The 23972-nt window shown below is 42.7% G+C and overlaps 1 protein-coding gene across 6 annotated transcripts in view; it reads right to left on the reverse strand.

The window, feature by feature from the left end:
- CACNA2D3 (calcium voltage-gated channel auxiliary subunit alpha2delta 3) overlaps positions 1 to 23972 on the reverse strand; it is an 852366-nt gene that overhangs the window by 500236 nt on the left and 328158 nt on the right. The window lies entirely within an intron of this gene.

The following is a 23972-nucleotide window of genomic DNA, read 5'->3' on the forward strand; positions in this document are numbered from 1 at the left end:
ATGGGGCACCTGGGTGGCTCAGTCAGTTAAGTGTCCAACTCTTGGTTTCAGCTCAGGTCGTGATCTCAGGGTTGTGAGATCAAGCCCTGCATTGGACTCTGCGCTCAGCAGGAATTTGCTTGAGATTCTCTCTCCTTCTCTCCCTCTTCCCCTCCCCTGCTCTCTCTCTCATAAATAAATCTTCAAAAAAATTTAAAAAATGCAAACAGATTAAAAGTAAAATGATGAAAAAAGCTATTTCATGCAAATAGCAACGAAAAAGCTGGCATGGTTACACTAATATCAGACAAATTAATAGACTTTAGAGCAAAAAAATGTTACTAGAGATAAAGAGGAACATTTCATAATGATAAAAGAGTACATCCATTAGTAAGATGTAAAAAATGTACACATATACACACTGAACAACAGAGCACCAAATTTCATGAAGCAAAAACTGATAGAAATGAAGGGAAAAATAGAGAGCTCAACAATAATAGCTGGGGACTTCAATATCACTTTGAATAAAGTGTAGGACAACTAGGCAGAAGATTGAAAGGTAAATAAAAGACTTAAACACTACGATAAAACAATTAAACCTAACAGAAATCTGTAGAACACTCCAATCAACACCAGCCAGGTATACATTCTTCTCGAGTGCCCATGGAACATTCTCCAGAATAAACCATAGGCTAGGCAGTAAAACAAGTATCATAAAATTAAAAGGGTATAAATAATAAAGAATATATTTTATTACCATAGTGAAATGAAATTACAAATCAGTAACAGGAAGAAATTCAAGAAATGCACAAATATGTGGAAAGCAAATAATACACTCATTAATGACCAATGGATCAAAAAAGATGCTTTGAGATGAAGGAAGGTGAATATAAAACAGACCAAAACTCATGGGATACAGCTAAATCAGCACTAGAGGGAAATTTATATCTGCAAATGCTTATATTAAGAAAGAAAGAGAGAAAGAAAGAAAGAAAGAAAGAAAAAGAAAGAAAGAAAGAAAGAAAGAAAGAAAGAAAGAAAGAAAGAAAGAAAGAGGGAGGGAGGGAGGAAGGGAGATCTTAAATCTAAATTCCTACCCTAACACAAGGCAAAAAGAAAAGCAAACTAAACTTAAAGCAAGCAGAGGGAAGGAAGTAATCAAAGCTAGATTAGGAATTAATAAAATGGAGAATAGAAAAGCAATTGAGAAAATCAATAAGACCAAAAGAGTATTCTTTGAAGTGATCAATAAAGCTGACAAATCTTTAGCTAGATGGAACAAGAAAAAGAGAAAATCAAAGTATTAGAAACACAAATGAAAGAGGGGACAGTACTACCAACCTTACAGAAATAAAAAGAATAAGGGGCGCCTGGGTGGCTCAGTCCTTAAGCGTCTGCCTTCGGCTCAGGTCATGATCCCGGGGTCCTGGGATCGAGCCCCGCATCAGGCTCCCTGCTCCGCGGGAAGCCTGCTTCTCCCCCTCCCACTCCCCCTGCTTGTGTTCCCTCTCTCGCTGTGTCTCTCTCTGTCAAATAAATAAACAAAATCTTTAAAAAAAAAAAAAAAGAAATAAAAAGAATAAGAAAAAAACACTATGAATAATTATATACCAATAAAATGGATAACTTAGATGAAATGGACAAATTCCTAAAAAGTCATATACTACTGAAACTACTCAAAAAGAAACAATCTGAACAGATTTGTAATTAGTAAAGAGATTGAATTATTAATCAAAAATATACTTCAGAAGGAAAAGCCATGGCCAAGATGGCTTCACCGGTGAAACATTTGAAGAAGAATACCAATTCTTCACAAACTCTTCCAAAATAATAGAAGAGGAGGGAACACTTCCCAACAAATCCCGTGAGACCAGTAGTAACCTGTCAAAGATATCACAAGAAAAGAATACTGCAGACCATTATCTCTTATGAATACGGATTTAAAAACCAAATACTAGCAAAACAAATCCAGCCACACATAGAAAGAATCATAAATCATGACTAAGGGAAATCTATCCCAGGAATGCCAAGCTGGTTTAATACCTGAAAATCAATTAATGTAATATACCATATCAGTAGAATAGAAAACAAAAGATCATCTCAACAGATGCAGGAAAAGCAACTGACAAAATCTAACACCGTTTTGTGTTTAAAAAAAAAAGAAACTAAATCAACTAGGAATAAAAAAGAACTTCCTAAACTGCATAAAGAGCATCAACATAAAACCTACAGCTAACACCACACTTAATGGTGAAACACTGGATGGTTTCTCTTAAAATCAGGAACGAGACAAGAATGTCTGCTCTCAGCATTTTTTTTCAGTATTGTACTGAAAGTTCTACTCAGAGTGATTACGCAAGTAAACAAATGGAAAGAAAGAAAGAAGAAAGAAAGGAAGAAAGGAAGGAAGGAAGAAGAAAGAAAGGAAGAAAGGAAGGAAGAAGGAAGAAAGGAAGGAAGAAGGAAGAAAGGAAGGAAGAAGGAAGAAGGAAGAAATGAAGAAAGGAAGGAAGAAGGAAGAAAGGAAGGAAGAAGGAAAGAAGGAAAGAAAGGAAGGAAGAAGGAAAGAAGGAAAGAAAGAAAAGAAAGAAGAAAAGAAAAAGAAGAAAGAAGAAAGAAAGAAAGAAAGAAAGAAAGAAAGAAAGAAAGAAAGAAAGAAAGAGGTGGAGCAAGATGGCAGAGGAGTAGGAGACCTGGATTTCGTCTCCTCTCAGGAATTCAGCTGGATAGGGATCAAACCATTCTGAACACCTACAAACTCAACAGGAGATCGAAGAAAAGAATAGCAACAACTCTCTGAACAGAAAAGCGACCACTTTCTGGAAGGTAGGACATGCGGAGAAGTGAATCCGAGGCGATATTCGGGAGGATAGACGGCGGGGGAGGGGCCTCCGTCGGCCGCTTCTGGCAAGTGATAGAACCACGGAGCACAAAATCGGAACTTTTAGAAGCCTGCTCCGCTGAGGGACGTCACTCCGGTGGCTAAGTGGGGGGTGGAACCCTCGTGGGACAGTGTGGTCTCAGGACCCTCGGGGTCACAGAAAGACCGGGGATGCCTGAGTGCGGCAGAGGTCCCAGGTATCTGAGCGGGGAAGCCGGCTGCAGAGACAGAGCCGAGGAGCGGGCTCTCAGCTCGGGGTTGCCATAAACCGTGATCTGCGGCACAGTCGGGCCACTGCTCCTCCAGCAGGGACCCAACAAGCGGCAGATCTGGGGAGACTCACCTTCTTCCCCCAGGAGGAGCGGCGTGGGAGTGCACCACAGGGATCTGCTGGGTTTGGAGACTCCACCCAGGGTCGGGTGCCAGAGATAGAAATGCTCGGTCACAGGCCGGGTGAGCATAGAGTGTGGCCAGAGACTGGGGAGACGGGAGTGACTGACCGCTTTTCTCTGGGGGCTCACTGAGGAGCGGGGCCCCGAGTTCTCGGCTCCTCCGAGATGGAGATTGGGAGGCTGCCATTTTCACTCTCGGCCTCCAAAGCTGTACGGAAAGCTTGCAGGGAACAAAAGCTCCCGAGAGCAAACCGGAGCAGATTACTTAGCCTGGACCGGGCAAGGGCGGGGCAATTCCGCCTCCGGCAAAGACATTTGGGAACCACGGCAACAGGCCCTCCCCCAGAAGATCAGCGAGAACAGCCAGCCAAGACCAAATTTACCGATCAATGAGAACGGCAGAACTCCAGCGCTAGGGGAATACTGCACATAGAATCCATGGCTTTTTTACCATGATTCTTTAGTCTTTCAAAGTTAATTTTTTTTTAACTGTCTTTTTTTTTTTTTTTGAATTTTTCTTTTTCCCTTTTTCAACCAACATCTTATCAATCCCTTTTTTAAAAAACATTTTTATTTTTCATTTTTAGAGTCATATTCTATCCCTTCATAGTAGTTACCCGTATTTTTGGCATATATATATATATAAGTTGTTCTCTCTTTAAAATTTTGAGATAGTTTCTTCTAACAGATCAAAATATACTCTAAATCTCTAGTGTATGGTTTTTTTCTACTCCCCTGCCTGATCACATTCTCTCCCTTTTTCTTTCCTTTTTTTTTAAAATCCTCTTCTTTTTTCAAACAACTTATCAATTCCTTTTATAAAATTTTTTATAATTTCCATCTTTACAGTCATATTCCATCCCTTCATCATATCAACCCTTATTTTTGTACATATATAAGTTTTTCTTTCTTTAAAATTTTGGGAGGCACTTTCTTCTAACAGACCAAAATACACCCCAAATCTAGTGTGTGGCACTGATCTAATACCAGCCTGATCATATTTGATCACATTCTGGTTTTTTTTGTTTTGTTCTGTTTTTGTTTGTTTTTATCTTTATCTTTTTCTTTTTTTTTTTTTTCTTTTTCTTTTTTCTCTCTTTCCCTTTCTTTTCCCACTGCTTCAGGTCTCTTCTGATTTGTTTAGAGTATATTTTCTGGGAACATTGTTACCCTGTTAGCATTTTGTTCTCTCATTAATCTATTCTCCTCTGCACAAAATGACAAGACGGAAAAAATCACCTCAACAAAAAGAACAAGAGGTAGTACCGACTGCCAGGGACCTACTCAATACGGACATTAGTACGATGTCAGATCTAGAGTTCAGAATCATCACTTTAAAGATACTAGCTGGGCTTGAAAAAAGCATGGAAGTTATTAGAGAAACCCTTTCTGGAGAAGTAAAAGAACTAAAATCTAACCAAGTAGAAATCAAAAAGGCTATTAATGAGGTGCAATCAAATATGGGGGCGCTAACTGCTAGGATAAATGAGGCAGAAGAGGGAATCAGTGATATAGAAGACCAAATGATGGAAAATAAAGAAGCTGAGAAAAAGAGAGATAAATAACTACTGGATCACGAGGGCAGAATTCGAGAGATTAGCGATACCATAAGATGAAACAACATTAGAATAATTGGGATCCCAGAAGAAGAAGAGAGAGAGAGGGGGGCAGAAGGTATAATGGAGCAAAGTATAGCAGAGAACTTCCCTAATTTGGGGAAGGAAACAGGCATCAAAATCCAGAAAGCACAGAGAACCCCTCTCAAAATCAATAAAAATAGGTCAACACTCCGACATCTAATAGTAAAACTTACGAGTCTCAGAGACAAAGAGAAAATCCTAAAAGCAGCTCGGGAGAAGAGATATGTAACCTACAATGGTAGAAACATTAGACTGGCAACAGACCTATCCACAGAGACCTGGCAGGCCAGAAAGGACTGGCAGGATATATTCAGAGCACTAAACGAGAAAACTATGCAGCCAAGAATACTATATCCAGCTAGGCTGTCACTAAAAATAGAAGGAGAGATAAAAAGCTTCCAGGACAAACAAAAACTAAAGGAATTTGCAAACACGAAACCAGCCCTACAAGAAATCTTGAAAGGGGTCCTCTAAGCAAAGAGAGAGCCTAAAAGCAACATAGACCGGAAAGGAACACAGACAATATACAGTAACAGTCACCTTACAGGCAATACAATGGCACTAAATTCCTATCTTTCAATAGTTACCCTGAATGTAAATGGGCTAAATGCCCCAATCAAAAGACACAGGCTATCAGATTGGATTAAAAAACAAGACCCATCGATATGCTGTCTGCAAGAGACTCATTTTAGACCCAAAGACACCCCCAGATTGAAAGTGAGGGGGTGGAAAACCATTTACCATGCTAATGGACACCAAAAGAAAGCTGGGGTGGCAATCCTTATATCAGACAAATTAGATTTTAAACCAAAGACTGTAATAAGAGATGAGGAAGGACACTATATCCTACTTAAAGGGTCTATCCAACAAGAAGATCTAACAATTGTAAATATCTATGCCCCTAACATGGGAGCAGCCAATTATATAAGGCAATTAATAACAAAAGCAAAGAAACACATCGACAACAATACAATAATAGTGGGGGACTTTAACACCCCCCTCACTGAAAGGGACAGATCGTCTAAGCAAAAGATCAACAAGGAAATAAAGACTTTAAATGACACACTGGACCAAATGGACTTCACAGACATATTCAGAACATTCCATCCCAAAGCAACGGAATACACATTCTTCTCTAGTGCCCATGGAACATTCTCCAGAATCGATCACATCCTAGGTCACAAATCAGGTCTCAATCAGTACCAAAAGATTGGGATCATTCCCTGCCTATTTTCAGACCACAATGCTTTGAAACTAGAACTCAATCACAAGAGGAAAGTTGGAAAGAACTCAAATACATGGAGGCTAAAGAGCATCCTACTAAAGAATGAATGAGTCAACCAGGAAATTAAAGAAGAATGAAAAAAATTCGTGGAAACCAATGAAAATGAAACACAACTATTCAAAATCTTTGGGATGCAGCAAAGGCAGTCCTAAGAGGAAAGTATATAGCAATACAAGCCTTTCTCAAGAAACAAGAAAGGTCTCAAATACACAACCTAACCCTACACCTAAAGGAGCTGGAGAAAGAACAGCAAATAAAGCCTACATCCAACAGGAGAAGAGAAATAATAAAGATCAGAGCAGAAATCAATGAAATAGAAACTAAAAGAACAGTAGAACAGATCAACGAAACTAGGAGCTGGTTCTTTGAAAGAATTAACAAGATTGATAAACCCCTGGCCAGATTTAACAAAAAGAAAAGAGAAATGACCCAAATCAACAAAATCATGAATGAAAGAGGACAGATCACAACCAACACCAAAGAAATACAAACAATTATAAGAACATATTATGAGCAACTCTATGCCAACAAATTAGATAACCTGGAAGAAATGGATGCATTCCTAGAGATGTATCAACTACCAAAACTGAACCAGGAAGAAATAGAAAACCTGAACAGACCTATAACCACTAAGGAAATTGAAGCAGTCATCAAAAATCTCCCAACAAACAAAAGCCCAGGGCCAGATGGCTTCCCAGGGGAATTCTACCAAACATTTCAAGAAGAATTAATACCTATTCTTCTGAAACTGTTCCAAAAAATAGAAATGGAAGGAAAACTTCCAAACTCATTTTATGAGGCCAGCATTACCTTGATCCCAAAACCAGACAAAGACCCCTTCAAAAAGGAGAATTACAGACCAATATCCCTGATGAACATGGATGCAAAAATTCTCACCAAAATACTAGCCAATAGGATCCAACAGTACATTAAAAGGATTATTCACCATGACCAAGTGGGATTTATCCCTGGGCTGCAAGGTTGGTTCAACAACTGCAAATCAATCAACGTAATACAATACATTAACAAAAGAAAGAACAAGAATCATATGATCCTCTCAATAGATGCAGAAAAAGCATTTGACAAAGTACAGCATCCTTTCTTGATCAAAACTCTTCAGAGTATAGGGATAGATCATAAATATCATAAAAGCCATCTATGAAAAACCTACAGCAAATATCATTCTAAATGGGGAAAAACTGAGAGCTTCCCCCTAAGGTCAGGAATGCGGCAGGGATGTCCACTATCACCACTGCTATTCAACATAGTATTAGAAGCCCTAGCCACAGCAATCAGACAACAAAAAGAAATAAAAGGCATCCAAATCGGCAAAGAAGAAGTCAAACTCTCACTCTTTGCAGATGATATGATACTTTATGTGGAAAACCCAAAAGACTCCACCCCAAAACTGCTAGAACTCATACAGGAATTCCGTAAAGTGGCAGGATATAAAATCAATGCACAGAAGTCAGTGGCATTCCTATACATCAACAACAAGACAGAAGAAAGAGAAATTAAGGAGTCGATCCCACTTACAATTGCACCCAAAACCATGAGATACCTAGGAATAAATCTAACCAAAGAGGCAAAGGATCTGTACTCAGAAAACTATAAGATACTCATGAAAGAAATTGAGGAAGACACAAAGAAATGGAAAAATGTTCCATGCTCATGGATTGGAAGAACAAATATTGTGAAGATATCAATGCTACCTAGAGCAATCTACACATTCAATGCAATCCCCATCAAAATACCATCCACTTTTTTCAAAGAAATGGAACAAATAATCCTAAAATTTGTATGGAACCAGAAAAGACCCCGCACAGCCAGAGGAATGTTGAAAAAGAAAAGCAAAGCTGGCAGCATCACAATTCCAGACTTCCAGCTCTATTACAAAGCTGTCATCATCAAGACAGTATGGTACTGGCACAAAAACAGACACATAGATCAATGGAACAGAACAGAGAACCCAGAAATGGACCCTCAACTCTATGGTCAACTCATCTTTGACAAAGCAGGAAAGAATGTCCAATGGAAAAAAGACAGTCTCTTCAACAAATGGTGTTGGGAAAATTGGATAGCCACATGCAGAAGAATGAAACTGGACCATTTCCTTACACCACACACAAAAATAGACTCCAAATGGTTGAAAGACCTCAATGTGAGACAGGAGTCCATCAAAATCCTAAAGGAGAACACAGGCAGCAACCTCTTCGACCTCAGCCGCAGCAATTTCTTCCTAGAAACATCGCCAAAGGCAAGGGAAGCAAGGGCAAAAATGAACTATTGGGACTTCATCAAGATAAAAAGCTTTTGCAAAGCAAAGGAAACAGTCAACAAAACCAAAAGACAACTGACAGAATGGGAGAAGATATTTGCAAATGACATATCAGATAAAGGGCTAGTATCCAAAATCTATAAAGAACTCATCAAACTCAACACCCAAAGAACAAAGAATCCAATCAAGAAATGGGCAGAAGACATGAACAGACATTCTTCCAAAGAAGACATCCAAATGGCCAACAGACACATGAAAAAGTGCTCAACATCGCTCGGCATCAGGGAAATCCAAATCAAAACCTCAATGAGATACCACCTCACACCAGTCAGAATGGCTAAAATTAACAAGTCAGGAAATGACAGATGTTGGCAGGGATGCGGAGAAAGGGGAACCCTCCTACACTGTTGGTGGGAATGCAAGCTGGTGCAGCCACTCTGGAAAACAGTATGGAGGTTCCTCAAAAAGTTGAAAATAGAGCTACCATACGATCCAGCAATTGTACTCCTGGGTATTTACCCCAAAGATACAAAAGTAGGGATCCGAAAGGGTACATGCACTCCGATGTTTATAGCAGCAATGTCCACAATAGCCAAACTGTGGAAAGAGCCAAGATGTCCATCAACAGATGAATGGATAAAGAAGAAGTGGTATATATATACAATGGAATATTATGCAGCCATCAAAAGGAATGAGATCTTGCCATTTGCAACGACGTGGATGGAACTGGAGGGTATTATGCTGAGTGAAATAAGTCAAACAGAGAAAGACATGTATCATATGACCTCACCGATAGGAGGAATTCTTAATCTCAGGAAGCAAACTGAGGGTTGCTGGAGTGGGGGGTGGGGTGGGAGGGAGGGGGTGACTGGGTGATAGACACTGGGGAGGGTATGTGCTCTGGTAAGCGCTGTGAATTGTGCAAGACTGTTGAATCTCAGATCTGTACCTCTGAAACAAATAATGCAATTATATGTTAAGAAAAAAAAAAGAAGAAGAAGAAGATAGCAGGAGGGGAAGAATGAAGGGGGGGAAATCGGAGGGGTAGACGAACCATGAGAGACGATGGACTCTGAAAAACAAACTGAGGGTTCTAGAGGGGAGGGGGGTGGGAGGATGGGTTAGCCTGGTGATGGGTATTAAAGAGGGCACGTTCTGCATGGAGCACTGGGTGTTATGCACAAACAATGAATCATGGAACACTACATCTAAAACTAATGATGTAATGTATGGGGATTAACATAACAATAAAAAATTAAAAGAAAAAAGAAAGAAAGAAAGAAAGAAAGAAAGAAAGAAAGAAAGAAAGAAAGAAAGAAAGAAAGAAAGAAAAAGAAAGAAAGGGAAAGAAGGAAGGAAGGAAGGGAGGGAGGGAGGAAGAAGAAGGAGGGAGGGAGGAAGGAAGGAAAGGAGGAAAGGAAGAATAGAAGAAGGGAGGAAGGGAGGAAGAAAGAGTGGGAGAGAACCCAGATTGGAAAGGACAAAGTAAAATTATCTCTCAGCTGATGGCATGAGCTTGTACATAGAAAATCCTAAAAAAAACCCAAACAGTTAAAAAAATTATTAGAACAATAAATAAGTTGAGCAAGTTTCAGAATACAAGATCAAATATATAAAAATGAATTGTATTTCTATATACTTGCAATAAACAACCCAAAAATGAATTAAGAAAACAATTTCATTCACAATAGCATCAAAAAGTAAATACTTTGAAATACATTTAACAAATAAATGCAAAACCTATACTATGAAAACTACAAAACTGTGTTGAAAGAAATTAAAAATCCACATAAATGGAAAAATATCTCATGCTCATGGATTGGAAAACTTAGTATTTTTAAGATGCTAATGCACTCCAAAGCAATCTACAAGTTCAGCAATCTCTATCAGAATCCCAGCTGACTTCTTTGTAGAAATTGACCAGCTAATTCTGTAATTCAGGTAGAGTTGCAAGAAATCCAGAATAGCCAAGACAATCTTGAGAAAGAAGGAAAAGTTGGTGGATTCACACTTGCTTATTTCAAAGCTTATTAGGAAGCAAGAGTAATCAAGACTGGCATAAGGATAGACATATAGAGAAATTAAATAAAATTGAGGATCCAGAAATAAACCTTTTTGTCCATGGTGAATTGATTTTCCACAGGGAGCCATGTTCATTCAATGTAAGAAAGAATAATCTTTTCAACAAATAGTGCTAAGACAACTGGATAGCAACATGAGAAAGAATAAAGTTGGACCCTTACCTTACACCATATTAAAAAATGAACTAAAATAGATCAAAAATCTAAAATTAAGGGCTAAAACTATACGACTCTTAGGAGAAAACACAGCGCTAAATCTTCATGACCTTGTTGAGCAATGGATTCTTAGGTATGATACCAAAAGCATAGCAACAAAATTTTAAAAGCAAAAAAATTTTTAAAAACAAACTGGACTTCATCAAAATTAAAAGCTTTTATGTTTCAAAGAACACCATCAAAAGAGTGAAAAGACAACCCACAGAATGGAGAAAATATTTGCCAATCATATATCTGATATATGATAAGCAGATCATATCTTGTATCTAGAATAAATTAACAACCCTTAGAACTCCATAATAAAAAGACAACCCAATTAAAAACAAAGGATCTAAATAAACACCTCTCTAAAGAAGATACACAAATGGCCAATAAGCACATGAAAGATGCTTAAAATCATTAGTTATCAGGGAAATGTACATCAAAACCACAAGGAGATATTTCTCGCACACCACAAGGTTTTAAACAACAACAAAAAAAGTGATAAAAACAAACGTTAGCAAGAATGTAAAGAAACCAGAACCCTCATACAATGCTGGTGGGAGCATCAGATGGCACAGCTACCATGGAACCAGTCTGGCCGTTTCTCACATGGTTAAGCACAGAGTTACCCTACGACCCAGCAATTCCACTCCTAAGCATGTACCCAAGGGAAATCAAAACATATCCACACAAAAACTTGTACTTGAATATTTACAGCAGCATTATTCATAATAGTCAAAAGGTATAGCAACCTAAATATCTATCAACTGATGAATGGATAAACAAATTGTAGTCTACGCTACAGAGGAATGTTATCAGTCCTAAAAAGGAATGAATACTGGCACATGCTACAACATGGAAGGATCCTGAAAAAATCCTAAGTGAAATAAGCCAGTCACAAAAGACCACATATTATAAAATTACAATAATATGAAATGCCCAAGAAAGGCAAATCTATAGAGAAGGGACATAGACTAGCGGTGGCTCAGGCTGGGAGGAAGGGGGAAGGGAATAGGGAATAGGTGGGTGATGCCTAAAGGTACAGGGTTTCTTTCTGAGGTAATGAAAATGTTCTAACATTGGCTGAGGTGATGGCTGCACAACTCTGTGAATATATTAAAAACACATAAGTGTACAGTTTGAATCAGCAAACTGTATCTCAATAAAGCTGTTGTTGGTTGTGTTGTTTTAAGGAAGCTCTGAGTGGTCGTGATCAGTAAAATGTCTGAGATGAGAACCACCTCCCCACCGTGTGCTGCCCGGTGTCCCCCGGTTCTCTGTAGAGCACGGGGAAGGTTACTTCTGGTTCTTTTATACCTTCATGTTGCTGGCTCTGGACTGAGTCGTTTTTGGGCTTTGTAAACTGCTCATGGGTCTGGGCCAACGACATGGAAGTGTCGTGAAGCCCCAGCCTCATCTGCTTCTCAGATTCAACGCTCAGTCCAGTCCTCCAGCTGCTGGGCCCAGACACTGACCCCTTGGCTCTCAGGCTGGGAGAAGTGCCAGGCCAGCTCCTCCCATGGAAGACAATTACCTCTTCGTGGTCACTGAGTGTGTTGCCATCTGAGAGAGGCAGGGGGGACTGCATGGGGCATTCCTGAACTATCAGATGCTTCACGTGTACTGTACATGTACGGAAACCCTTAGGAATTTCACGTGTACTCCCGTGGACCAGCCTCCTCGCTGCTAGCCATTGCAACTTCCACAGTATTGAGACCCCTCATCCTGGTATTTTTATTTTTAACTCGGACACACCAACACATAAGAGATGTTTTCAAACCCCTTGCTTCACTTCCTGGCTGGCATTGCCCTGACGCCAGGAATCTTCCCTCCACCATCTGAGGCTGGACAAGCCCCCAGTGGCCTTTGCTTAAGCAACTCAGTGCCAACATACAGTTGTACTTTGCACCAAATAAGTTAATAATCACTACCCATTTAAAATCAGCCCCTGATCTCCATCCTTTGTCAACAGAATGTCTGACTTAGATTTCTGTCAGCTGAGCTCATGTAATCCACATCCCTCCAGAGACAAAGGATCCCTGAAACAGTTCCTCCTAACTTGGCCATCCATTACCCAGAAATATATGCTATCGGCCTGGAAATGGAAGATAAAGCTCTTTCTGGAAGAACCCGAAAGTGTATTATGTATCCCCTATGACTAAGCTATTTATTAAGGAAAGAGACTGCTTAAAATGGGAAAAACACATTATCTTTGTTAATGCATTATCTGCAAAGGGGACAAAGCTCAGCATAGACTCCACACCAGACCGTTGGAAGGTTGACTTCATCTCAGATTCACTCTGGTGTGGGTCTGCTAGTCTCTAGATTTTGATTCCCTGAAAAGGGTCATCCCTGCCTTTCAAACACTAGTACGTATGACCAAGAGCATATAGAGATCCTGGAGGGTGGATGGGAGTGTCCACCCGATTGTATCCGGGCTGATGGTGGTCCCATCTATGAAGCCCCTTTCCATAGCAAGAGTCCCCATGGCTAACACCTGGAGATGAACCTCTAATTGATAAATGGCCCCTGAGGAGCATCCCTCTTCAGTGGTAACTTGGCAAGGGTGGAGCAACTGACCTTCATAACATCCACGCTGCAAATGCGTGTTGGCAGTTCATTCCTCACACATGTCGCCCGACGGAAGCTGGCAGGTAGATGCCCCTTCCGAAGACACACTGGTTTGGAGCCAGGTCAACTGCAACCAGGCCAACTCATTAGTTTTTCACCCGCATCCTCTGCATCCTTTTTTTGCTCAAGTGGCAATGTACTTGTTAATTCCTAATATTAGCTAATAAATGTCATTTCCAAGTGCTTTATGCAACTCTGAAACTGAAGGAAGAAGGTGGCTTTTCCTGTATAACTAAAAAATAAACACCAAACCCCTGGTCCTGTCTCCTTTTTTATTAACTTGAGTGAGACTTGGGAGGGGAACAACGGGTGAAAAAGTGTCAAAAGATATTTCATATCTTGACAGTTGAAACAACTTCCGGTCGTATCTTCTTCTTCAAACTCTGCAGAATGAGCTACAGGGGGAAAGAAATCTCAATTCTGGAATGAAGTGTGTCAGGATAAGCGGAGAACATTTCTGGAGTCAGACTATCAATAATACCAGCCACTAAAATAACTAGCCAGGGGACGCCTGGGTGGCTCAGTCGGTTAAGCGTCTGCCTTCAGCTCAGGTCATGATCTCAGGGGTCCTGGGATCGAGCCCCGCCTCCTCGGATTCCCTGTTCAGCGGGGAGCCTGCCTCTCCCTCTCCCTCTGCCTCCCCCCCACCCCCCGGGCTCATGTTCTCTCTCATACAATCTTTAAAAAATATAAAAATAATAAAATAAAATAAATAAAATAAAATGACTAGCCAGGTGGCTGAGGCCAAGGGGAGCCTGGCATGGACCCTCTGCCTCTTCCCTCCTTCCCCTCTGTCCCCGTCCCTCCCATCCTCTCTCCCTCTTCCCTCCTTCCCCCCTCCCAGTCCCTCCCATCCTCTCTCACTCCTCCCAGGGGTACCTCAGGAGAAATGACACAGAGGCCTGGACCCCTCAGAGGAGAGTGAGAGCCCCCAGGGCTCCAGGAGAAGACACACATTTATCCACTGCTGAGGTCACTGCCAGTGAGCCATGTTAAACTGCAGCCAATGGAATGCAGAGCCACTACACCTGGGTGATACTCAGTGTCTGTAACCTGGCAGGTGCCAGTCAAGTACGATGGGCAGAAGCCCCAGCTCTCAGGGCTAGTTACCAACTCCACACATCATTCCAACATTCGAACCACCAAATCAGCCACACTGATGCTCTTTGGCTGCAGGTCAGCCTGGCTACAGAAACTGTGATGGAGGACGAGCCATGGAGCCCTCCTGATCCAGTTGTGACCAGGCTCATTGTCAGTGAGGAGCAGCCTGGGTGCTGGGCTTCCCCCGGGCCCCTCTCTTGGGAGATTCGCAGTGCTCACGAAAGCCTGGCAGATAAGACAACTGACTTTGGAGTCCGGCAGAACTGGATCTGAATTCAGGCTTGGACAAGTAACTTCCCCTCCCTGAGCCTCAGTCTTTTGATCTGTAACATGGGTGATCAGTGGTCATAATGTTGGCTAATACTTGTTGAGCCTTCTTATATGCCAGAGTATCTGTCTGTCTCTCTCTCATCTAGTCCTCACAAAAACTTCAACTTGTACTGAGTTGGGTATAGTTATTCTCCCCCTGAGACACAGAGTGATTAAATATGCTGCTTGAAATCACACAGCAGCTGAGCGGTGGAGCCTTGATTCTAACATGGCTGTTTGGCATCGCAGTCCATCCACTGACCCACAACTTGATTGTCTCCTGCTCATGGGGGTGGCTGTGTGCATCCAGGGGGAAGTATAGACAGAGCGCTTCATGCAGCACGTGCTCACAGCACACAGACAAGGCTACTGCTGTCCTACTTATCTATTGTTATTCCTTGGGAAACAGGAGCATCTTGATGGAGCTTATGTTGATACTTGTTGGGTTTTTCCCTCAAAAGGAATGATGAGAATGAAACTTCTCTGTGAGTTCCGTGGTTCTTGCACACAAAACGGGCAGTCCTGTTCTTTAGAGTCCTTCTTTTCATTCATCACCATAGCTCCAAAGAGTACTTAAAATTTAACTGTGCTTTTGGCAGCATATAAATAACACTCAGCCATTTGCTAGACTCAGCTCACAAAAGAGAGGATGGGGCAAGAAGGGCAAGAAGGGCAAGACCATTTGGGCTCGGGGGAAAAGGATGATTTGGCCACCTTTTTACTGAAAATCTTTGGAAGGAGAGTAAACTGGCAATTAAAAAAAGAATAAAGCCTTCTAAGTTGATCCATTTGAGCCATACAGATATCTTGTGAAGGCAGATATTCCATGGCTCATGAGTAAAGGATGGGGAAGGATCCTGAAGAAGGGGCTGCCAAGGGACCGGGGCGGGGAGGTGGCTAAAGAGATGAGAACAGAGAGTGTGACAACCTGTTCTTGAAATCCAAGAGATTATTCCAGGAACACTGTCAAACCTTATTGAGCAAACGGTTTCTAGACATTCTTTAAAGTCTGGTTTGTGAAAAAGCAAACCAGCAGCCCATTCTGTGTTCACCTTAGAAGGGCACAACCAGGTCCTCCCTGTTCTCAGGGCTCCTGCTCCACCAAGGAAACCCATCCACCATCTCCCTAATGCTGGCCCTTCATGGGCATCTGACTGGTCCTGAACCTTCCCCCCAACAGCGAGCCCCTCATCCCTGCTTCATCTGGTTTCCCGAAGCACTTTGCCCTTCTATTTCCCATCCCCCATTCTGCCTTTGATGGCAGTGAATGGAAGACAGGAAACCCCACCCAAGAAAAGTCTCTGAAGGACGAGAATGATCCAACTTCCTTGAACCCCGCACTGTGCCTTGAATAAAATAGACCCGAGTGAAGACGTGTCCACAGTTTCAACAACAGAGGCTCTGCTTCAAGCTCTAGTGAAAAAAGCCCAGATTGTGAGCTGGAAGAATTGTTTTTTAAGTAGTCTCCATGCTGGGAGCCTAACTCGGGGCTTGAACTCATGACCCTGAGATCAAGACCCTGAGATCAAAGCCTGAGCTGAAATGAAGAGTTGGAAGCTTAACCAACTGAGCACCCAGGCACCCCGTGAGCTGGAAGACTTTTTAACTCCAGTCCGGGTTCCACCATGTAGAGTTGCATGGCTTCAATCTCTCTGAGATGTGGATTAAACTATCTGCCAAAAGGTATAGTCACAGTGTGCTGTGCCTATCTGCATATGGAGATACGCAAATATCTACAGGTGCACATGAAACAGGGTAGTGGCAGTTGAGGAGGGAGAGAACACTCAGGAATTGTACCACCATGAAGTAAGAGGGGGAAAAAGAGAGAATAAGGTCAGAAAAGTAGCTCTCCCACTTCAAACTGCCAGGATACAAGACGGTGGCCCTTGGAGATTATAAAATGGAACTGCCCCCTTTGCACAGAGAATGATATGTTGAAAAATAAGTAAGGTAACCAAGGCCATTTTTACTAGAAATCCACCCAAAATATCTGAGGCCCAAATTTGTGGACATTACAGCTTTCACTAGCAAGCGTTTTGAGAACCCGAGCAGAGTATACACCTGGGAGTGGGGGTCCTGTCCCCAAGGCCTCCCTCTGCTGTCAGGCATACTTCAGGTAGTGAAGATGCCACCTCTGGCCCCAGTCCCCCATGACACATGTCATCAATACAGATCAGGCTTGTCGAGGGGGCCTGACACAGAGGGTAAAGCAACAGGGACTGGCTGGGACATGCTTTTACCCACCTTAGCCCTGGGCCTCTACCAGGTACTTCCTCACCTCTGAAGGGTCCACTGAAGCCCAGAGACAGCTGATCTCCATGGCCCTTCTGCAAATTATCTGAGATAATGCCAATGAGAGAACACAAAACAAGACTGCACGCCGCCTGCCTTTGGCTGGAAACCAGAAACCCTCACTTCTAATCCCGGTTTTCCATCTGACCCTTGGAAGCACTGACACATTTCTTTTCCAAGTGCAGAATGTTCTTCATATTTGAGGCAGGGCATCCCCATGTCTGTAACACCCGTCAGCGGGTGACTGGAGTATTATGGAATCACATTAGAGGGAGCCCATTTCTCTTTTCCTAGGCCAACGTCATTTGTATGAAAATAACCACCACCACCATCAGGACACAATATGACACTAACTACAACCTCCAGCGAAGGCAGCGTCCATGCACGGCATACTCAACAGTCTTCCCGCCTCAAACAAAACCATCATCAACCATGGCCACCTCGAAGCCAGAAGGACCATCAGCGGGAAAGCCAGTAACATTTGACACGCAGGTGTTTTCCCATGCTCCTGAAAATTGCTTGTAGATGAGTAGCTTTTGTAAATCAAGTTCTTTTGTTCTTTTGCTTTTCATTCCCTCCAAAAATACACATGTTCATGATAATACATTCAAACTGAACAGAAAGGTGGAAAGTGGAAAGTAAGCACTTTAATTTCTTGTACATGCCTCCAGAAATGTTCTGTGTATACAGCCCTTTATGTATATCCTTCACACACACATACACATACACACACACACACACACACACACACACATTGGACTATGCATTTTCTTCCACATCTTTTCCTCCTCATCTTGATCACTTGTGGGTGTACTTCTGGGCCCTTCTACCTGAGCACACAGAGCTCCAGTTCTCCAGAGTCTCCTAATCCCAGGGAATCCCATGCCTTCTGAGATAATGTCTGTTCCATGGTAAGGGGATAACAGAATCAAGTAAGTCTGGAGAGAGCAGACTCATACAACTAAATGGCCTTCTCTATGGTAGAAACACATGTTCCTTGAGTATCTCATGCACATAGCTGACCACCAAGCATTACACAGCATCTCCTTCCCTTGTTTCATCCCAAAACATTTTTTTCAAGGGTCCCTTAACAATGTATTGTGCAACCCCTCCCATCCCAGCCCTTGGCCAAATCATTTCCTACCCATCCTTCCTCAGGAAAATGCCCTCTGATCATGGCCATCCCCCATCCCTAGACCACCTGGGCCCAGCGTGTCCCTCCACCCTGGGCCACGTTGTCGCCGAGCCACAGCCCCCTCCACAGCAGCCCGCTGGTTTCATCAAACGTTCAGTGGTGTGCTTACTTCCCATCTGCCTCCCTGCTGGCCTCTAAGCTCCACGAGAGAATGGAAAGCATCTGCCCATTCATCACCACACCTCCTCATGCTAACGCATTAGGTCTGCACCCAAGACGTGCTCTGTGGATGTCTATTAAATCAATATATGGCGGTGGGGTCCCCAGAGCCCAGCTCTGCAAATGTCACTCCAGCCACTACAGCAGAGAAAGGTGCTTCTCCTGAACACAGGGATCTTTCTGGTGAGGCAAAGAGCCTTTCTGCATTGTGAATCATTACCTCCTTCCTCCCTGGTGCGCATTCTGGTGAAGCAGGTTTGCAGGATTAAATGTGGAATTGTCTCATCTCCCGACAGAAATATCCCCAACGTGTGAGCAGTTGGTACTCACTGACATTCTGATGTAGAATTTGCTTTACATTTTAAAAAAGACTTTCTGCCGCAACATTTATTTTGATCAGGGGAAGAGATTGGGAGTGTTTATGTAAAATAAGACTAGTTTTCATTTATGATGGATTTTTGCACGCTGAGAAGAAAATAGCATGCTTTGACAAAACAGGGCCTTCCACTTGCTGCACATGTGAAGTGCGCCCATAAACAGGCGTGACGCAGCCAACGGAACACTCGGGCACAGCGGATGGGGAGCATCGGCTGTGCGCAGGACACAGAATAAAGAGGCAGGGATCCCACTGGTTGTGAAGTCAGTGTCAGGGTTGCCTGCTGACTCACCCATCTTACCAGTTGAGTCATCCTCAGCAGATCCCAAAGCTTCAGTATTCTCATCTGTGAAATGGGAACGAGGAGGGCTCCTGCTTCACTGGGTTGTGGGTAGGGCTGGATTGTATTAGATCATGCTTGTGCCTGCACATAGCATGGTATCTAGAGGGTGAAAACCGATAGAGGGAGACATCGTGGACTAATGAGCAGGTGAGTGTCTCCAAGGACAATGGGTAGTGCATCCTGGACAGAAGTTGCCATTAGTTTGGAGCTACAAAGAGGGTGCGAGAAGTGAAAAGGAAGAAGGCTTCCTTCCTGCCCCTGCCAAGGGTAGTGCCCTCCTGAGAGTCCTGGGTCCCAGACAAAAGGAAAAGCAAAGAGCATTATTTGAAGCCCTATAATTGACATTGACAACCGACATGGACACCAAGGTTCCCAGCAGCCTGAGCAGTAGGACCTGAACTGACAGAGGCTGCCCGTGTGTCTGAACATGAAGAGCGAGAGGAGGGCAGGTGTGAGATTTGGGATCCCACTGCTTACAGAAGGTGCTCATTGGCTTCCGACACCCACAAACAACTCTGGTTCCACACTGTTGCTATTCATTGAATTTCTTGATATAAACTCCAGTAATCAAAGGGTTTGCAAGGTGCAGGAGAAAAGAGAATGTTACCTTATTCAGTGTGAGAGATATTTCCAGGAAGAAACCACATCACTGTGGACTTTTCAATATCATTCTTTTTTTTTTTTTTTTTTTTTGGTATGTTATTTTTAAAATTTTTTTTAATTTAAATTCAATTAGCCAAGGTATAGTATATCATTGGTTTTTGATATAATGTTCAATAATTCATCAGTTCAGTATAACACCCAGTGCTTATCACATCATGTGCCCTCCTTAATGCCCATCACCCATTTATCCCATCAACCCACCCACCTCCCCTCCAGCAACCCTCAGTTTGTTTCCCGGGGTCAAGAGTCTCATATGGTTTGTCTCCCTCTCTGATTTCTTCCCATTCAATTTTCCCTCCCTGTCCCTATGATCCTCTGCCCTATTCTTTATGTTCCATGTATATTGTTCTTACAATGATACTAACAAAGGTGACACTTAGTAAGCTTTTACAACATAACTAGCTGCAGTGATGATGGTTGAACAGTGCTTCATTAAATCCTCACAAACCCGCGGGGGATAGGTGCTGCCATAATGCCCACTTTACGGATGGTGGCCCGGGTCAGTACTGAGGCAACAAGCATCTGTCACATTCACACTCAGACCACATGCCCCTGAACAAGACCCACCCTGACCCAGTGCCTCCCAGGGAGGGCTGCTGAGGATACCAGCAGCAACTGTAGGACTATCCACATATCCACATGTCTCCCCTGTTCTTCCCAAATCCTGGAGACCTGGCATGCATTTCCAGCAAGGTGGTCCCTTTCTCGCTCTTGGGGACCTGTGGCATATTGAGGTTGGCTGCGTCAGTCCAGGGACAGCGGTTCCTACCCCGTTTTCCTTCCTAGAACACATCTGACTGTCAGCCCAGGCTGCAACACCCCTGCTATCACTTCCAGAGTGATGCAGGTGGTCCCCACTCTCCCTCCCAATAGAAGACAGATCAGAAAGCAAGCTCCTATGAGTGATGTTATCATAGGAATGACTGAATTCCCTCTAAGCCATTAAATTTTTTTAAAGCAAATCACCTACCAACTCTGGCTCTCTACGATTACTGTGACATTTCACAAATGTGGAGACACTAGGTGAAAAAAAAAAAAAAAACCACTATTAGCAATCATTCCTGTTCTTACATTGTCCTTTACTGCCTGGGCACGGCTTTTAGAATTCCTCTTAGCCCAGATTCAGCTCCTATCCCTATGCAAGCCTCCATCTCAATTTCTATTATTCAGGGAAAAAAAGAGAGATTACAAATACAAATAAATTAAAAGACCATGGAATTATTATTTTATTAAGCATACATCTAAAACTATTGTCTTCAAAAGCAACACTCCCTCCCAAAAATCAAATTCAAGTAGAAGTAGAATGGACAGACCAATAAGAAGAAAAAAAAAAAAAACCCACACACCAATCCATTTGTGATGACCTGTAGTAATGTAGGATTCAGGTGGCAATGTAGAAAATTAGGATTCAGGAAGTAATATAGTAACATAGGATTCAGGAAGTAGTATAGTAATGCACGATTCAGGGAGTAATGTAGTGATGTAGGATTCAGGGAGTAATGTAGCAATGCATGATTCATATAGTAATGTCATGATGGATTTAGGTAGTAATGTAGTAATGCAATATTCATATAGTAATGTAGTAAAGTAGGATTCAGGTAGTAATGTAGCAATGTAGGATTCAGGTAGTAATGTAGTAAAGTAGCATTCAGGTAGTAATGTAGCAATGTAGGATTCAGGTAGTAATGCAGTAAAGTAGGATTCAGGTAGTAATGTAGTAAAGTAGGATTCAGGTAGTAATGTAGCAATGTAGGATTCAGGTAGTAATGCAGTAAAGTAGGATTCAGGTAGTAATGTAGTAAAGTAGCATTCAGGTAGTAATGCAGCAATGTAGGATTCAGGTAGTAATGCAGCAATGTAGGATTCAGGTACTAATGTAGCAATGTAGGATTCAGGTAGTAATGTAGTAAAGTAGCATTCAGGTAGTAATGCAGCAATGTAGGATTCAGGTAGTAATGCAGTAAAGTAGGATTCAGGTAGTAATGTAGTAAAGTAGGATTCAGGTAGTAATGTAGTAAAGTAGGATTCAGGTAGTAATGTAGCAATGTAGGATTCAGGTAGTAATGCAGTAAAGTAGGATTCAGGTAGTAATGTAGTAAAGTAGGATTCAGGTAGTAATGTAGCAATGCAGGATTCAGGTAGTAACGTAGAGAAGTAGGATTCAGGAAGTAATATAATAACATAGGATTCAGAAAGTAATATAGTAATGCAGGATTCAGGATTCAGGTAGCAATATGGTAATATAGGACTCAGTTCAGTTCAATGGATAATCTTTGCTATTCCATCCCTTCTGCTGGGTTCCCAAGGGGATGGAAAAACAAAACAAAACAGCCCCTATCTTCAAGTTCCAGGGGAGAGAGCCAAATGAAAAAGAAAGCACAACACTGTGGGACATAAGGACAGGTCGCTGTTCCAGAGAGGAAGGCTGAGGCTAGAAGGAAAGGCCAGAGCACCAGTGAAGCTCTCAGGAAAGGACAAGCCTGGCCAGAGGGTGCGAGGAGAGCAGACTGGGGTGGAAGGCAGAGCCTAAGGGAAGGCTGTTGGGAAAACTGGAGTCCTAAGCCCATGACCAGGGTGAGGAGGGTGGTAAACGGGCGTCCGTTTGTGGGTGTGTTTGCACTTCATCCTACAAACAAAGCTGAAGAGAAGGGCGAGGCTGTGCCTGGGTTTTGGGGCAGACCCACATCAGGAACCCACCTACGGGACAGGGAGCTGGAAATTGCTTTGGTTCCAAGAGCCAGTGTCCAATCAAGTGTCTGTGTGTGTCCAGCGCTGTGCTGGGCACTGCACCTTTACCTCCGGTAATCCTCCAAGGGACACTCCACACCTTATGGATGGGGAAACTGAGACTTGCTGAGTTCAGTGCTCTTCCCTAGTCCACCAAGCTGGTGGCCCTAGCTGTGATGCAAGACAGCCTGATGGCTCTGGAATGAGCCTAGGAATGGACCAGAATGGAGACAGTGGCTTCTGCCTGGGTCAGTGCCCAGAGCGAAGGAAACCGGAGGAATACCGAAGTGTTTCGGAGAGCCTCAGGCAGGGGCTATAAACTCCCTTACTTGCTTTTTAGGAAACTGCCCATTAACACCCAAAGTCATGGGTTGAGTTTTACCCTGTTTATAGCGTGCCAGACCAGACTCTATCATGGAGGCCATGGACGGTGTGCCTCCAAATTCCTTCTTATTAGGTTGTGAAGGACGGCGGTCGCCCCAGTGCCTCCAGCACATGGAGTAGTGGCAGATGAGGCGATGCAGCTAAGGTGCTCAGTACAGAGGAATCAACTCATCCATTTATTCATTCATTCATTCATTCACTCATTCATTCAACAAGTACAACTTCTGGGCTAAGCATAAGCCTAAGCATTAAGGGGCCACTGCAGGCAGAGGACACCCTCCTTCCACTAACACCACTTCTGAGAAAATATAGACACAAACCCATCATACACACATGCACATCTATGCAAACCTAGGTTGGTGTCATGCGCACACACACACAGACCTGTGAAGGAATTGCTAAAAGAACCTGAAGTCAGCCACTCAAACCCTGAATGTTAAGACAGAGTTAGTTATTCTATGACATGAAAATATAATTTCTGAACTAGAAGACAGAAACAGTGAGGACTTCGGGGTGACAGCTGTGGAATCTCGGCAGCGGCATTATCTGGTGGGTATCTTGCCAAATGCTTTGGTCCTGTTGTTCTCGCACTGACGAGACAGGGGTTGGGAAAGTTCACTGGATCCTGTTGAGGATGGTAGGAGCCAAGGGGCCATGCGGGGGGAAGGTCTTTCCCCAGGACCAAAGCAGTGTGTCCAGATCTGCCCTTCTGATATTGACACCTGATTCAAATTCATGGCCACAGCACCACCACACTCAGCCAGGGCAGGGAGATATGCATGAAAGCAAGATTTAAGCCGATTCTGAAAGCTTCAGTTCAGAATTCTGAGGAGAAAATAAAACATTTGGAGTCCAAATTTGTTTCTGACATCCTGGAGTCTATCTGTCTCTCTCTGTCTCTTTCTCTTTCTCATATGCACACACACACAAAGAGAAAAGAAACAAAGAAGAAACAAATTTTAAGCACGGCTTTCATTTTCTTTTTAGTTCTCTTTTTCTCTCCCCTTTTCCACAGTTTTATTGAGAAATAATTCACACACTTCACTCTATACGTTGAA

The sequence above is a fragment of the Halichoerus grypus genome, chromosome 1 (assembly GCF_964656455.1).
Source record: "Halichoerus grypus chromosome 1, mHalGry1.hap1.1, whole genome shotgun sequence".
NCBI classification, from domain to species: Eukaryota; Metazoa; Chordata; class Mammalia; order Carnivora; family Phocidae; genus Halichoerus; species Halichoerus grypus.